This window comes from Puma concolor, chromosome C2 (genome assembly GCF_028749965.1).
Source record: "Puma concolor isolate L17-30 chromosome C2, mPumCon1.1.hap2, whole genome shotgun sequence".
NCBI lineage: Eukaryota > Metazoa > Chordata > Mammalia > Carnivora > Felidae > Puma > Puma concolor.
In genome coordinates, this window is record NC_141675.1 from 54,343,385 (window position 1) to 54,359,133 (window position 15,749).

Here is a 15,749-nt window from a genome sequence, read left to right on the forward strand (position 1 = left end):
TTACCTGACCTTCAATGTCATTTTACAGGAATATCTGTCAAGTCAGGAAGACAGAATATATTTCTTTTTAAATTTTTTTTTAATGTTTATTCATTTTTGAGAGGGAGACAGAGCATGAATGGGGGAGGGGCAGAGAGAGAGGGAGACACAGAATGTGAAGCAGGCTCCAGGCTCCGAGCTGTCAGCACAGAGCCCAACGCGGAGCTCGAACTCACGAACCGCGAGATCATGACCTGAGCCAAAGTCGGATGCTTAACCAACTGAGCCACCCAGGCACCCCAGGAAGACAGAATATATTTCATTTAACAGTGTGCTAACTTGCTTTATACCTTCTAAATATTTGGACATATTACATATTGATATTCATTAGTACTGCAGCCCTGAGTCCTGCAAATGATTAGGAAGCCCTGGCCAAGGACTAAATTGCTTGCATTCACTTCAATTTGCTCTAGTGTTGGTTTCTCTTTGCCTTAGGAAGTGGAGGCCAAGGCATCATTTGAATGGGAGAGGACAGCAATGGGATGAAGTGATTACTTTTCCATCCCCGTTTATTTAAATGTATTTGTTTATTATTTTCCCCAACACAGGTGTGTCTTCTCTCTCTGAGGTCCAAATGGAACTTGTCCTTGGGAACCCCTGTTGTTAAAGCCCACGCTTGGATTCTTTGTATTTTGTGGAGGTTGTTTAACCCTTTCCTCAACTAAGTACTCATCCCAGTTGGCAGTGTTCATTCCAGACCATTTTCCCCAAATCTTTGTATATGTTATAGAAAATACCATTTTTATGCATTTGTCTCAAAAATTGGGTGATATGTGCGCTGTTTTTCAGTTTGTTTTTACTCTACAGTATATCTCAAAGGTCTGTCCATCTTAAGAACAAATTCTGCTATTTATATATTTATTTATTTTTTTAATATATTTATTTATATTTCTATTTGATTTATATAATTTTGTTTATCTCATTTGGATACTAAAGATACTATATGAAACTTGTATGTGAGTCATGCAGGCTTTTAGATTAAACAGTAAGTTTATTTATCTTAATTTTTGGAGTATAGAGTGTTAGTGGACAGAGATTTGAAGAGCGAGAATTTCCTGAAGACATGTTGGAGAATTCCTTAAATATTGTAATATCGGGGTGAGAATCACTTATTGAAGCTGTGAATAGGAGAAGACCAGCCATTTCCTGATTTAAATATGGCAAAGACTACTCAGTTTTCTCTCCATATCTGGTTTCTCTGTGTCATAGACTCTTATCTTCTGTATCAGGCCTGGAAAAGCAGATGTGGCCAAGATATCAACACTAAGAAGTTCTTTGGCTGCTGACATTAGCCAGTGGAAATCTTTAATTATATATTCAAACAACTCTTGGTTTTTTTCTGAAGGCCATCGATACCTTGGGGCTCGCAATGTTTGTTTTCTAAAGTGAGGGCGTCTAATTTTTTGCCGAAGGTACCTTTCATGGCCTCTTAGGGCTTGCTATGAATCTTTCCTCCAAATGACAAAACATGCAGTCCTCTAGGTTCCACGGAGAAGGGTGTTGGCCACTGCTCTGCTATCGGTCAGAACCCACCATGGTACATGTTCATTCCAGTGAAACATACCGCAACAGGGACCTTTCCCCAAAACTGACAGACTTCCAGCATTCAAGTTAAATCATTTATCTAGAAGAATCTTTATTTAGTTGTAATGGACTTCATGTTTGTGTCCCCCATCCACACACAAAATTCAGATGTAGAAATCCTACCCCCTGATGTGGTGGTAATAAACGTAGGGTTTTTAGGAGGTAATTAGAGTTACATGAGGCCCCCCCAAATGAGAGAAGTGTCCTCATAAGAAGAGGAAGACACCAGAGTTCCCTTTACATCTTGTGAGGAAATAGCAAAAATGACTATCTGCAAGCTAGGAAGAGAACTCTCACCCAATCTGCTGGCACCTTGGACTTTCCCAGCCTCCAGAACGGTGAGAAATAAATGTCTGCTGTTTAAGCCACCCAGGCTGTGGTATTTTCTTATGGCCGCCCAAGCCGACTCAGACACTAGTCTTTAGGCTTCTATTGCCAACAAATGTTCTTATATTTTGGTGAGCATTAATCTGTTTCTGCCTTTATCCAGTTAGCCTTTATCTCTTTGTTTCATTTACTTAGAGACAGAAAATGTGTGAGAAGGGATTTAACTCACCTTAATGTCTTTTTTTTTTTTTTACACCTTCACAACTCTGTATTAGCTTCTTCCTCACTCAGCAATGATTTTCCCTTTTAGAATAACCAGTTCAGATTTCAAAGTAAGGAAAATATGACCCCTCTGATACGCCCAGAGAGATTGCACACTTGGTCCACTGTGTACTTGTGGATATCTTTAAGAGGTACAGACAAGCTCTTGTCCCTCTCTCATTGACTTTGAGCTTCTTCTTTTTTTTTTTTTTTTTAATTTACATCCAAGTTAGGTAGCATATAGTAATGATTTCAGGAGTAGATTCCAGTGATTCATCCCTTACATATAACTCCCAGTGCTCATCCCAACAAGTGTCCTCCTTAATGCCTCTTGCCCATTTAGCCCATCCCCCACCCACAACCCTCCAGCACCCCTCAGTTTGTTCTCTGTATTTAAGAGTCTCTTATGTTTTGTCCCCCTCCCTGTTTTTATATTATTTTTGCTTCCCTTCCCATGTGTTCATCTGTTTTGTATCTTAAATTCCATCTAAGAGTGAAATCATATGATATTTGTCTTTTTCTGCCTGGTTAATTTCTCTTAGTATAATACACTCTAGTTCCATCCATGTTGTTGCAGATGGAAAGATTTAATTCTTTTTGATTGCTGAGTAATACTCAGATATATATATATATATATATATATATATATATATATATATATACATATATATATACACACACAGATATAGACATAGATATAGATAGATATAGATGTAGATATAGATATAGATACAGATATAGATATAGATATAGATATAGATATAGATATAGATATAGATACAGATATAGATACCACATCTTCTTTATCCATTCATCTGTCGATGGACATTTGGGCTCTTTCCATGATTTGGCTATTATCGATAGCGCTGCTATAAACATTGGGGTGCATGTGCCCCTTCAAAACAGCACACCTGTATACTTTGGATAAATACCTAGTAGTGCAATTCCTGGGTTGTAAGTCAGTTATATTTTTAATTTTTTGAGGAATCTCCATACTGTTTTCCAGAGTGGCTGCACCAGTTTGCATTCCTATCAGCAGTGCAAAAGAGTTCCTTTTTCTCCACATCCTCGCCAACATCTGTTATCACCTGAGTAGTTAATATTAGCCATTCTGACTGGTGTGAGGTGGTATCTCATTGTGGTTTCGATTTGTATTCCCCTGATGATGAGTGATGTTGAGCATTTTTTCATGTGTCTGTAGCCATCTGGATGTCTTCCTTGGAAAAGTGTCTATTCATGTCTTCTGCCCATTTCTTCATTGGGTTATTTGTTTTTTATGTGTTGAGTTTGATACATTCTTTGTAGATTTTGGATACTAACCCTTTATCTGATATGTCATTTGCAAATATCTTCTCCCATTCTGTCAGTTGCCTTTTAGTTTTGCTGATTGTTTCCTTCGCTGTGCAGAAGATTTTTATCTTGATGAGGTCCCAATAGTTCATTTTTGCTTTCGTTTCTCTTGCCTCCAGAGATGTGTTGAGTAAGAAGTTGCTGCAGCTGAGGTCAAAGAGGTTTTTGCCTGCTTTCTCCCCGAGGATTTTGATGGCTTCCTGTCTTACATTTAGGTCTTTCATCCATTTTGAGTTTATAACTCACCTTAATTTCTAAAATTAGATATCACTTGGGGTTTTTTTTAGAAGACAATAGGATAATTGTAATTCCAGAAAAATTGGAAATTTTCCTTTTAGTGTGTTTCAGTATCATTTTATGTATAAATCCTTCCTCCCCATTTTATTTTTTACAGAATCTGTAAGTCAGGGTGTCAGTTTGAGCTGAAAACAAATTTAGGACAGCCTTGCCACACAATGTGGGATCCAGAGGCCAGCAGCATCAGCATCACCTGGAAACTTGTCAGAAATGCAGAATCCCAGGCCCACCCAGACCTACTGAGTCCCAATCTACATTTTCATACATCCTTCTTGGGATTGTAAACATGCGCAGTTTTGAGAAGCACTGCTTTCAAGATACTGGATAGTTCACAGACTCTCCAGGAGGGCCAGAGAGCCATGTTTGGAATATTGCTGTCTGGAACAACACCCAAATCACTCCCCAAAAGGGCTCATTGAGGGCAGCAGCCTGGAAAGCTACCACTGGCAGCAGGCTTCATTCACCTTTGGAGCCCATGTGGGCCCAGACCCTTTCTTCTAGCTTCCAAGCCCAGGCATGAGGCAGATGGAGAAGCTTGCTGGGGCCCAGGTGACAGCCTACCCCCCAGCTTAGGGGAGGCCAGGAAAAGGAGCAGCATTTGCAGTTTAAGTAATGACTGGAGGGCTGTGTCCCTGAAGGGGAGGGAGTCTTCAAAACATAAGCAAGGAGGTTCGGTTGCCAGGTGGCCACAAAGAATGGCAGATCTCCACTCCCTACATATTTTTTTTTGAGGAATGGTGGAGCCCAGCTCTGCCATTACCTGCACGGTCACCTTTAGCAAGTCTAGGAACATCTCACAGCCTCTGTTCCCTCATCTTTCATATTATTTTAGTATGATGGTTTCTATTTACACAGAGCTCTACAGTTTGCAAAGCATTCCTACACATATGTTTTCATTTGAGCCACAAAACAGCTCTGTGTCATAGGTAAGGAAAATAGTGTTATCTCCATTTAATAGCTTGGAAAAGAGAGACACAAAGTGACCCACAAACCTTCAAGCTTTGAGTACTGTAACCTGTAACCACAGTCAAATGAATTCATGCACGTGAAAGTAAATTGAAAGTTCAATGTGTTATTCCAGTTAAAGGTGTTCCTTATCTCTCTAGTACCGCTCCACAAATATACTTCTAGGTGAATTGAATCACCCACCATGATTTTGCTGGTCCCAGAATCAGCAGTCCCCTTTCTCTCCCTGTAGTATGCTAAAACTATTACCAGGAAAAGTTAATAATTCACATCAGTGGTGGTGTGAATATTAATGAGCCATAAAAAATACCATAGGAGCCCAGATAGAAGAACAGACTAAGCTAAAATTGTTTCATCGTTTAGAGTCATCTGCAGAAAAGTAACTGAGAAAATGTTAAATGTTTCTTTTGAACTATTTTTGAAGAACTAACATGACCACCAATTCAATTATTAGTTCCTTGTCCTCATACTTTGTAAGTTCTTCTACAAGGTCCTGTGTCCAATTCTAGAAGGTACAAAGGCAGCTAGCTAAAGGACCAGGACAATGATTAGACCAGATTTCAGGTGTTCTGTTCTCAAAATCAATGTTTATTTTGAGTGTCTCAAATAATGAGCCCTTTCTATTTTTTTCTCTAGAAAGACACAATAGTTTACTTTTATCTCTTTTTTAACAGTAGGTCACGCCCTATGGCTCCTTCATTGTCTGTTATGAATTCCACTAACTCCAGTTCTTTCTTTGTCATTGATGTTACACCAAGGGAAAGACTTTTCAACAGGGTTGTTAATTGGGTGAGGCTTCAAGGTCAAATGTGTTTGACAAAGCCTGTCCAAGGAAATAAGTTTTTGGCTACAGCAGTGGAGAAAAGATTATTACTTTTTTTTTTTTTAACTATTATGAAGTCCCTGCTGTGCAAATATATGATAATCAATGCTATCATTATCCCATCTAAACTGAAATAATTTTATTCACATTCATTTATTTGCCTTTTTTTGGGGAGAGAAGGGTTCTTTGCTATTCTGAATATATATGTATTTATACATATATAATAATTATATATGGCAATAATAATTGCCATTCTGGTGTGCCTACTATATGCAAAAGATTGGGCTAAACGTTCTTTAAATAATTTTTTAAAAACTTTCTAAATTAAAAAAATATTTTTAATGTTTATTTTTGAGAGAGAGCGAGCGAGAGAGGCAGAGCACAAGCAAGATAGGGGCAGAGAGAGAGGGAGACACAGAATATGAAGCAGGCTCCAGGCTGTGAGCTCTCAGCACAGAGCCCGACATGGGGCTCGAACCTATGAACCGGGAGATCATGACCTGAGCCAAAGTCAGACGCTTAACCGAATGAGCCACGCACGTGCCCCCAAAACTTTTATTTATTAAGTAATCTCTACCCCCAATGTAAGGCTCAAACTCACAACCCCAAGACCAAGAGTCACATGTTCTACCCACTAAGCCAACCAGGTGTCCCATGACTACGCTAAACATTTTTAATATATTATCTCAAATCACCTTTGGTACTATCAACAATGTTATCAACATTATACAGTTGATTATAGGGTTGGATAATCATCATCATCATCATCATCATCACTAATTTTTACTGCCTTTTTACAGGCAATTGTGTTTGAGTTAGGCTCTTTCACATGTATTGTCTTGCTTAGACTTTGCATCTGCCCTGTGAGGTAGCTACTATCATCATTCCCATTCTACAGATAATTAAGTATTGCAGTCTATAACCATGCCCATATAGGTTCATTGCCAAAGCCTTTCTTCTTCCTAAGAGCAGGTTACCTATGAGTTCTGTGAAATTCTCATATACACAGTTGCCTTTGAAAGACATTGGAAAGCCCAACTTAGCACAGGCTCTAGCATCAAACAGACTTTGCTTCAAATCCAGTGAATCAGATTGGCAATAACCATCAAGATAGTTTTTCCCACTTCTACCACCAAGTCTACTTTCCATCCAGTGGGGAAGGAAGAAAGAACAAAAGCATAGGCCCCTTCCTTTCATGAATGACTTCTGCCCTGTGCCATTGGTCGGAACTTAGTCTTATGGCTGGATCCAAGGGAACTGGGGAATTCAGACTTTATACTGGGCAGCCATGCACTCAACTAAAATTTAGAGATTTCACTAATAAAGAAAGAAAGAAGGATAAAGAAAGAAAGGAAGGAAGAATGAAGGACTATTAGGATAACCAGTAGTCTCTTCCTCCTTGAGCTTAAGCACTCTGTGACCTTGGACAAGTTACTTATCCTCTCTGAGCCTCAGTTTTGTTCTTTGTAAAATCAGGATAGTAATATCATAAGCATATTGTTAGGATTTAGCTAGTGCATGTAACGTAACTAGCTCAGGGCCCAGGACAAATTAAGTGCTCAATAAATGTTAACTACTACTAATACTCAAAAGGATTATATAATTGAAATACTAGAGTGGAGCCACAAAGAGGAGAATTGTATAGTGACTGAAAAACTTGAATTATAGTGTCAACATATAACAAGGATTATTTTGCTAGGTTTTGTATTGTTGCTGAGCTTTTTCCTACCTATATTTCAAGGAATGCTGGGAGCTGTATGGAATATTAAAATGAGATAGTTTCAGGTTCTTGGACAACTGAGGTTTAATTTCCCCCAATAGAAATGATGACCACACTAGAGCTGTATGTGTGCTAACCTGCATCATCTAGATATATCTAGACACAATATCTAGATAGTAGCCTAGAACAATGACATTCAGCCTCTGTTTTATAAAACTTGAGTTTGTCTCCCATTATTTGTAAGGGTACAACAAATTCTTCAAAACAAACTTAACTAAGATAAATTTTATGCATGCAGTATGCACAGTGTTCTGACACTATTTTTATGAAACATTTATTGACTATGTACCAAACATCCTGGTAGGTGCTGGAGATACAGTGACAAGTGGGCCCTGCCTTCCTGGAGTGGGCAATCACTTAGCAGAGATAGACTTTAATCACATAATTGCACAAGTCAATGTTAAAATTGCAACTCCAGGATTATGAATAGGAGGTACATGGTGCTCTGAAAATGCACAATAGGGAGAAAAAGCAACATGGGAAGATGGGGAAGGTTTTCCTGAGGAAAGTCATGCCCTTTTGCAATCTGAGTCATGAGGAGCACAGTGGACATGTTCTGGTGCAATCTGGAATCAATTCAGGTTTTGTGAGGGCTGAAGGGTATATAATTTGGGAAGCCCTTTTTTAGAAAGAATACAAACATATCTTACTTCAGAAATTTTACAAAACCACATTGACCATGCAAAGGGCCCCATGTAAGTGAAAGGCTCTAAGTCTCAAGCTTCATCAGCTGTAGGCAACCCCCTCAGGATGGGATAGACTAACTCGATGGCTTTGGAGTGAGCAAGGGAAATTCCCAGACCCTGCCAGGGGAGACAAGTACTCAGATTCTCTCTCAGAGCTGGGCACCAGTGAGAACTTTTAAAGCAGTCTCTATAGTAACCTCAATTTTTAATTAAAAGGCTCAAAAGGGTTTGCCGGGTTACTCCAGGACCTGGACTAGCACTTTCGAATTTTCTGAAAGGAGTATTCATGGGCAAAGAGATCCCCCCATTCTCCATGCCCATGATGTGCAACCCAAGGCAAAAACAAATTAGGCTGACCAACTATCACAATTGGCCTGAAACTCTCCCAATTTTAGCACTAAATGTGCCTCATTCTGAAGAAACCCCTCCGGCAAAACAGGACAGATGGTCACCCTCATCCAGCAGAGGGCAGCTTGTGAGTGCTTACCAGTGTGATGCCTCTTCTGGTGAAAGTGGGTGTGACAAGCACTATTGAGCACCCTCTTCCTGTTCCCCTCTATTTCCCAACAGGAGGGAGGTTTATGCTTCTCTGCTCTTTTGAAGTGAGGTGATGTCATGTGACTTTGGAAAAGATGCTTGTGACTTCTGGGTAAAAGCATTTAAGAACCAGTATGTGTAATTCTCCATCTTTTCTTCCTCACTGGCAATGTCTTACATGGTAGAAACTTTGTCAACCTGAATCCCTAAGAATGACATGGAGCAAAGCCCCCCACCAACCCTCAAAGTCATGTACTGTGTGTGATAAACTATTGCTCTTGGGGCACTTGGGTGGCTCAGTCAGTTGTGTATGACTTTGGCTCAGGTTATGATCTCACGATTCATGGGTTCGAGCCCCGCATGGGGCCCTGTGCTAAGAGCTCAGAGCCTGGAGTCTGCTTCAGATTCTGTGTCTCCCTCTCTCTCTTCCCCTCTCCAACTTGTGCTGTCAGTCTCTCCAAAAAAATAAATATTTAAAAATAATAATATTTTTTAAAAAACTGTTGTTCTTTTAAGCCATTGTGATTTGGATGTCTTTTGTTACTGCAGCATAACCCAGTTCATCCTGACTGATATGGGAGGTAAAACCAAGACCCTACATAGAGTCTATAGTAGTAACATGGCTTTAATGATTTTCTTGTGGATGACTATAATAAAACTGTTGTATATATCCTAGCATGGTTGCTGAAAGGAGAGAAAACCAGTGTCACTTTTCCAAACTATCTGGCAGGAGAAAGGCCCTGGACTAACCTGAAGACCTAGTGAGAAAAACTCACTGGGCCAGGGATTACTCTAGCAGGTATTGCCCTCTTGACCTCACAGGATTAGACAGGTGCCTGTCAGAGAAAATGAGGCTTTGCCACAAGCATGTTATACTAGGGATTACACAATTTAACATGCACTCAGATAGTAACAGGGTTAAAGTGTATACACACACACACACACACACACACGTTTATGGAGCTATAATTTACATATTGTAAAGTGATTTAAGTGTACAATTCCATGATTTTTAGTAAACTTACAGGTTGTGCAACCATCACATTTTCATCCATTAGAACATTTCTAACACTCCAAGAAGATCCCTCTTGTCTAATCACAGTTAATACCCAGTCTCACCTCCAATTCCAGGCAACCACCAGTCTACTTTCTATCTTTACAGATTTGCCTTTTCTGGACATTTTATATAAATAAAATCATACATTATGTATTCTTTTATGTCTGGCTTCTTTCAATTTACATAATGTTTTTAAGGGTCATCCACATTGTGGAATGTATATACATATAAATACATATCTATATAAATACATATATATATACGTGAGTACATATATAAGTACATCAGTATCAGTATATATATTTTTACACATACATATATATTGTTAAAGAGACAGGGTATGGTGGAGAAATCATAGGCTTTGGAGACTATTAAACTTGTATTGAACCCCAACCTCCTGGAAGCTCTCAAACTGTCAGTTCAATTATTCCCAAGTCCTTAAAAGAGTAACCAAGTCTCTGTACCTGAATACAAGTACCCCTATCATTCCCCAAGACCTTCTTTCTCAAGGTTTATATCAAAAGGCAAATTTACATCAGAAACAGTATTTCCCTGTGCAGCAATATGGAGACAGGACAAAACACCAGAAACCTCCCAGTGGCCATTTCCTCCCAGCCCATACATTTCCTCAGCCCTGCAGAGAAGCTGCAGGTATGCACCTGGCATAGTCCTTTCTTCTTCCTCAGGCCAGAGGTGCTGAGGAGCCCTAGAATAAACTGCCCAGAGACAGGCAGCAGGAGGAGGTCAGGAAGGCAGGAGAATAAAGGGGCAGGATAACTCATGAAAACAACAAAGAAGCAACAAACACTGCAGATACAGCCCAAACGGCCTCGGAGGAAAAAAATTCTGGGCACAGGGGTGTGTACTTCAGATGCAAATACAAGGGACACCTGGGTGGCTCAGTCAGTTAACCATCCAACTCTTGATCTCAGCTCAGGTCATGATCTCACGATTCATGAGATGGAGCCCTGAGTGGGGCTCTGTGCTGTCAGCACAGAGCCTGCTTGGGATTCTTTCTTTCCCCTCTCTCTCTGCCCCTCACCCACTTGTGCACACTTGCTCTCTCGCTCAAAATAAATAAACTGTAAAAAAAAAAAAAAAAAGATACAGGGGTACCTGGGTGGTGTTCAAGCCCTGCATTGGGCTCTGCACTGACAGTGCAGAGCCTGCTTGGGATTCTCTCTCTTTCTGTCCCCATCCTGCTCACTCTCTCTCTCTTCCTCAAGATAAATAGATATGTTTAAAAAAAAAAGAGAGAGAGAGAGATACCAAAATATCTGTACATAAATCTTTTTATTTCCTTACTATAAATTCCATATACCCTGGTTGCTCCCACAGTGCATCAAATATATACTTTGCTAAAAGATAATAAAATGTAATTAAGAAGACATCCTATATTGCAGAAAGCATTTAAGCCCCAAGCTGAGGAAAACTGCCAGGAGAGACACTTTCGAAACGCCCTATTCCAGTGGTTCCCAGCCCTGGCTGCACATCAGAATCACCCAGGGAACTCTTAAAAATATACACAATGCCCAGGCCACACCCCACCTGTGTTAGTTTCCTGTGACCGACAAACAAATTACCACAAGCGCGGTGGCTCACACAACAGAAATTTCTTCTCTCACGTTGCTGGAGGCTAGAGGTTTGAAATCGAAGTATCAGCAGGGCTGTGCTTCCTCTGAAGGCTCTAGGGGAGAATTCTTCCTTGTCTTTTCCAGCTTCTGGTGCCTCAAGGTGTTCCCTGGCTTGTAGCACATGGATGCAATCTCTACTCCATCCTCCCATGGCCTTCTCCTCTTCTCCATGTGTCTCTCCCCTGGTGTCTCTTGTAAGGGCATTTATCATTGGATTTAGGGCCAACTGGGATAATCTAGGATGATCTCAGCTCAATATCCTTAACTTAGTTACATCTGCAAAGACCCGTTTCCAAATGAGGTTACATTCACAGTTTCTGGGAAGTAAACATATCCTTTTGGGAGAAATCATTCAACCCACAAAAAACTGCTAGAGGATGAATGTATGACCCCCAAATTCCTATGCTGAAGCCTTGTCCCCAGTGTGATGGTATGGGAATGGGGTCTTGGGGAGATGATTAAGTCATAAGGTTGGAGCCCTCATAAACGGGATTAGTGCCCTTAATGAAAGAGGTCCCAGAGAGCTACTGTACCCTTTCCACCATGTGAGGACACAGCAAAAACTCAGCCATCTATAAATCAGGAGGCAGGTTCTCACCACACACCAAATCTTCTGGTGTCTTGATCTTGGACTTCCCAGGCTTCAGAACAGTAAAAAATAGATTTCTGTTCTTTAGAAAGAACAGAAGATAGCCACCCAGTCTATGGCATTCTATTTAGCAGCCTGAATAAACGACGACAGAAATCAACCAATTGAATCAGACTCTTCAGGGTGGGACTGGGCATTAGCATTTTTTAAATTTCCCCCAAATAAATCCAACCTGCAGCTAAGTTTAAAAACCACTGGTCTATTTAAACTGCCACTTCCTGCCCAGCAGAGACCCTGGGGTGGAAACAGAAGAGGCCCAAAGATAGCCCAGACGATGTTCCTGTTCCCCAACACACATCTGAAGTTGTGCAAGATTGAGTGGACCGCCCACTGCAAAAAGAGGAGAAAAAGAGATTGGTTGGAAAGAGGGAATCCCTCTGGAAGAATGTAAGAAATGCCCCATGGAATATAAGCTTCTAGCTTTTAAGGTTTAGAATCTCTTCACAGGAGGGAGTTCTGCTAAAGGTTAAGGGCACGGCCATGAAGTTTCAATACTGGCTGGTTTCAAATACTGGCTGTTATTCTTTTGCTGTGTGACCTTAGGCAAGCAACCTAACCTCTCTGACCTTTGTCTCATCCTCAGAATGGAAATGAGATAGAAGGTACACTGCTGTCAGTTACTAGAGGTAAAAGTTACCAATGGAATTTAGAAATGATAGACCAAATTCCCAAAGAGGTGGCTCTCTGGGTACAGAAAAAAAAAAAAAAAGGCAAAGTGACAAGAAAGAAGTTTAATATACTATCCCTTGGCTATTTTTATCTGGAATAACTAAAGTAAAAGTAAAAGGGAACATTGTGGCAAATCCTGGTGCTGTGCCATACTCAAATCTGGCTGGTCAAAGCTATGGAGAAAGCAGTCCAAATGGTGGAGGGAAGGGGATGTTAAGGGTGTGCAAAACCAAGAAACTACTAAACCAGAGGACATAGTGTGAGGAGTGATCTCATTTTGTAGATTGATATCATCAGCTTCCTGAAGAACTTTTACTTCAGTAGATTGTAAGAATGACTAACTGAGGAACAGTGTCTTGATTTTGAATACAGCAGAGTACAAGAGCATGTTTGGTTGATGCAGCACCCACAACTTAACCATTGAATAATCAAACATGGTGGTATGTGATCCAAACACACAGCGGGTTGTTCCAAAAGGGACAGCTAGCCTGGTAGATGGGCCAAAAGCCACTGTAAAGTTTGTTTACCCTGAGAAGGTAAGTTGGTGGTTCCCATCCCTAAATACCTGATGGAGCTGCCCAAATGAGGCAGCTCATAGGCTGCATATGCAATTCACGCTAAATTAGCTTTATGATGATCAGGATGTTCATCCACTTAATATGCCCCTTACCCAGGTCATAGCAAATGCTGTGATTTAAGGGAGCCCCTTTTGCATAGACACCCCATATAAACATATCGTTGCAAAGTCAAGCAACAGTCTCATAAACCATATCAGAATTGTTTTCTCAGTTTTCCTGTAGTCTAAGAAAATTAGAGCCATTCACAAAGGAATGGGGGAAAAGAGGGTAGTCAAGGGAGTAGTCCCAGCAGGGTAGATTCTTTAAATAGTTATTAGGAAATAAAATTAACATGGAGTTCACTGATGAGGTTGAAACACAGATCTCAATCCACCACGATGGGAGGCTGAGTGGATTGATAGCAACTCCTGCTATCCCCAACATTGAAGGGCTCTAAACAAATCCACTCTATTTACCTTAGTTTGGGAGAAATTTAAAAGCTGGAAGGCAAAGATGACAATGGAAAACATGACATCATATCACTGGTGGAAATTAATCAGGATGAAGACCGATAAAAGCACCAGGGTGTCTTGGCCTGATCCCTAGCTGAGGACCCAACGCCATGTGCACATGTGTGGCTAAAATGACCAGGGGGTGAACAAAACTTTTTCTGGGACTCCTTGATGCAGGATCCCAATGTGTAATTTCAAAACCTACTGGTGAGGTCCTGAAGGAGGCCACAATTAGCTTGGGATCATATGGAGATGCAACAGTGATGGGAGTAAGGTGAAATTTTGGATGAAAATTAGATTGTTTGAACAGATTTTATGCGAGATAGCTGTGACTCCTCTACCTGAATGTATTACTGAGATGGGTATTATGTCTGACTGGGGAACACTTCTGATATCTTGTACTGTAAAACTGAAGGCATGTCAGTGTGCCCTTTAGCTATTATTAATTAGACATGCTAAATGAGAGCCTATAGATTTGCTGGTGCCCAAATAGTTGTTAATTGTCAGTATTGGATACCTAGTGGATGGAAGAGATTTCCACTTTAATTAATGACACTTCTATGCTAGCACTGTGTGCCCCATGAGAAAGAGATATGCTCATAGAGACAAAGAGTAGATTATCAAGGCTTGAATAAAGTAGTATCACCTATAGCATTAGCAATCCCCGGTATGATTTCAACACTGCAAAAAATACAAGTCAAAGATATTGGTACTCCTTGATTATTCTTGCAAATGCTTTTTTCTTGATCACGATCTCAGAAAAGAGCCAACCACAGTTTTGCTTTCATATGAGAAGGATTCCATATGCATTGTCACAGGATTATTTGAATTCACTAGCTTACTGCCATAATTTGGTTTGATAATACACTACATTGATGATACGATAGTGTTAGAAACAGAGGAACAAGCCAAGACCACGTAAGTGCAATAGTGGCATACATCACTAACAGATGCTGGTTGACAAATCCAGCAGAGATCCCAGAGCCCACCCAAAACCATGACATTGTTAGGAGTAACGTGGGAAGGAGCCACATCTGACATTCCACAGACACTTAAAACCACCAGTGTCATGGCCTACCCCTGGGACTAAGTGAGGAGCACAGTGCCTGTTGCAGTGCTTGGGTTTGGAGGGCACAGATTCCACGTTTGGGAGCCCTGCTTGCTCCTATCATGAAACTACCTGAAAGAAGGCTGTATTTGAATGGGAGACTTAACAGTAGCCAAAAGTGATGGCCTGATCAATATGGGGCCCTTTTGATTCACACGCAGATATGATTTTGGAAGTATCTGCAAACTCACACTTAACACAGACTAGAGCTTATGGCAATAGCCCACAAATACCACCCAGGGGTGACTGCTGGAATTGGGGGCCAGAAAATTTCCAGGTGCAGCAGCACAGGATGTGCCACACGAAAGACAATTACTGGTCTGCTATGACCGAGCGTTAATTGAAACTGACTCTGTGACTGAGGGACATAAAATAACCTTGAAACCTGAAACATGCATATTATCTCGGGCAATGTCAGAAAACTTTCCAATAAGGAAATCAGTATCAAGAAGAGCTCCATAATAAAATGGAAATGGTTTATTCAAGAACGTGCTCCAGAAGGAATGAAAGGAGGTTCTCATTGTCCTCAGGGATGGGTAGCCCCGTTTCTAGAGGGCCAGCTTTGGAATTGTCTGAAGAGCTGCCAGATCCTATTGACACATTGGTGATGTCATACGAGCGTCTCTTGACTGACCTAGAATAACTGCGTGGTTCAAGGTTGGCAGTTCTAAAGTACAAGCAACATCCTGTTTGGAAGACTGTGCACCATAACCAGCTGATGAAAAACTATAATTGAAGGAGGTGAGAACCAGTCTGCTCAGTGGGCTCGATTACATCTGTTTTCCTTGCAGTGTTGGAGGAATTGAACAACAACGAGAACCCTAAAGTCAGAGTGTATCTGGCTCATGGGCAGTGGCCAATGGCTCGGCCATAAGGTCAGGCAGATTAACATGGACAATGAAAAATTAGATTA